Source organism: Balaenoptera musculus, chromosome 10 (genome assembly GCF_009873245.2).
Source record: "Balaenoptera musculus isolate JJ_BM4_2016_0621 chromosome 10, mBalMus1.pri.v3, whole genome shotgun sequence".
In the NCBI taxonomy this organism is placed as follows: Eukaryota; Metazoa; Chordata; class Mammalia; order Artiodactyla; family Balaenopteridae; genus Balaenoptera; species Balaenoptera musculus.
In genome coordinates, this window is record NC_045794.1 from 39,558,808 (window position 1) to 39,561,670 (window position 2,863).

At 41.7% G+C, this 2,863-nt stretch overlaps 1 pseudogene; it reads right to left on the reverse strand.

Moving 5' to 3' along the window:
* Positions 1-304: 304 nt before the first annotated feature.
* On the reverse strand, positions 305-1,782 carry LOC118902381 (annotated as a pseudogene).
* Between the last annotated feature and the right edge of the window lie 1,081 nt (positions 1,783-2,863).

Genomic DNA, 2,863 nt, shown 5'->3' on the forward strand with positions numbered 1-2,863 from the left:
TTTAGAAAAAAGGAATTTCAAGGTTTTGGCACTCCTTTAAACACATTTTCTTTGGAGGACGTATGGTTTCAGGTTAGAGTGTCTTCCTTCCCTACTTCATTATTTGTTCAGGTGGGAAGTACCAACTTTATTACGAGTAGTTTCAGCTACCATTTCAAAAGTTGCACTTAGTCACACTACAACAGCTTACATTTAAATGAGACTCTAGTAGTAGTTAAAACTGTTCAAAGGTGGCCATTACAAAATCCTGGTAGTCTTTCTTGCCTATCAGATATGATTAAATTGTTGGTGGCTAGAACTCAAGTCACATACAGTCAACCACATTATTGGATCCACGACCTACATCTTGAATTTGCCTAGTTAGGCACACACAGCTACACCTGCTCCAGCTCTGCAGTGAGACACAGATCCAACAAGCTCCCACCTGTTCAGCACTGGATCAAATGCATCTACTGTATTTAAGTATGCATTGCCATTATGACGACCAACTGCAAAGATTTTGCCCATCACTGTTGTGATCCCCACTCCACCCCCGGGAGTGGTAAGGGCTGCTACATAATCCCACTTGTTGCTTCGAGGATCATACCGCTCAACTGAACTCAGAGGAGAATTATCATCAAAACCACCAACAACATGTAAGCAACCATGGAGCTCACTAACTCCATTGCCTGCTCTTCGCTGACCCATCTCTTTAACTTCTATCCATTTATCGAGATGTGGATCACACCTCTCCACACTAGATAGAGAAGCTACTCCATCCTAGCCACCTACTGCATAAACATGGTTCACAAGAGTCACAGAGTCAACTCCTCCACGGGGAGTATTCACTGGTGCCACTGTACTCCACTGATCAGATTCTATGTCATATCTCTCAACATCGTTGAAGCAAGTGTTGTCATTTAACCTTCCAATTGCATAAATCGGGCCTCCCAAGGAGGCCAAGGCAATTCCTCACCTCTTTGTGTTCACTGATGCCTTCATCATCCATTTAATAGTGAGACAATCAAACATCTCCATACTACCTAAATGTTCACTTCCATCATGTCCACCCACTGCATACACTTTACCTTCCACTGAGATTACACCCACATGTCGCCTCCGACTGTTCGTTTCTGGTCCAAAGAACCAGCTGTTTTTGTTGATAGAATAGCATTCGATACTGCGAAAGGGGTCGCCTGATCCACCTTGACCACCTACATAAAATAGCACACCAGCAGTATGTTTCCTTGGGGTAGTCCGAAAGGAGTATTCAAAGTCAGGTACTGCCCTGCTACTCAAGTGAAGGTGGTAATTTCTTGCTTCATCCAATAAATCTCTACATTTTAGGTTTTCTTTGACAATCTGTTCTTTTGCCACAGCACCCATAAGAAAATCAACTGGCAACAGCGGCAAATGAACAAAGTCTTCACACTCCACCACTTCAGGAAAATGCTCACAGGCATACTGATCCACCATGTCCATTAAGTCTGTACGACTGTGACTTTCTGCAAAGACTCTTACTGCCAGACAACTGGAGGGATGAAAATGTAACTTCATGTATTCACAACAAGCTCTAGCCACCAGTTCAACCTTCAATGTGATATCACAGAGTTCTCCATTTTCATAAAACTGAAGAAGAGAACCATGAAAATCTTTCCAAGCTTCATTTGTTTCAAAGATAAAGGAGTCTTCTCTATCACCATCACCAGGTGAAGATCTGTTCTTTATTTGCTGGTGCTGTTGCCTTTTCCCCTTTGTGAAGCGATTCCTAGCTTGTTTTGCATTCATAGATTCTGAAGCCATTTGTAACACTCTTCTTTTAATACAGCTCTCTTCTCAAACATCCCATTTATTCTTTTGTAAAGGATGGGGAAAAGGCAGAACGTAGATGCAGTTCACTAAACTTCAGACATTTTCCAAAACCTACTTAACTGCCATTGTCCAGTTAGCTCAGTCCTCGGCTTGTCCCTCCGCTCGGTTCCTCCTGGCCTCGCCAAGGCTGCAGCCGCGCTACCAGGTTCCCGCAGCCCTGAGCGGCGCTGTACCAGCCCCACGCGAGCACCCGACGGACGCGCGCTCTTTTGCGCCTTTGTATATTTTTGTATCCAGCAATCTATAGTATTTTTAAAAGTATTGCCATCTGTTGTTCTCTTTTCTCTTCTGGAACTGCCATTATTTGCGTATTAGGTCTCCTGGATCTATCCTCTAAGTCTTGTATTTTCCATCATGATTTCTGTTTGTATTTAAGCTCTTTGCTTTGAGATAGTCCTTCTGCTTAATTTTCCAGCCACAATTCAGATCTGGACAGTAAACATTCTCTCCTTTAATTCATCTGCAAATTGTTTTCCTGGAAGATCATAGCTTTTCATTCCATAAATTCTTTATTTTTACCTGTTCTCATATATCCTTAAATGTCAGCTCAGTAATCTTTAGGATTTACCTTCTTATTTACCCTTTTTATTGCTAAATTTCTTCTTGCATATCTGTGCTTCCATTTAGGATTAGTTTCCTTTTATTCGAAGAATTCCCTTTAGTATTCCTTTAATTCAGGTCTGCCAGTGGCAAGTTCTCTCAGTTTTTGTTTGTCTGAAAATGTATTTAATTTTTCTTCTTCTTCTTTTTTTTTTTGTCTTTATTTTTGAAGGACATTTTTTTATTGAGTATAGAATTCTAGCTTGGCAGTTATTATCTTGCAACACTTTGAATGTGTCGTTCCATTATCTTTTGCTTTCATCACTTTGTTGAGAAGCCAACTGTTAGCCTTACTGTTGTTCCTTTGCACAGCTTGCAGGATCTTAGATCCCCAACCAGGGATTGAACCCAGGCGCCCTGCAGTGGAAGCAAGGAGTCCTAACCACTGGGCCACCAGGGAATTCCCATTCTT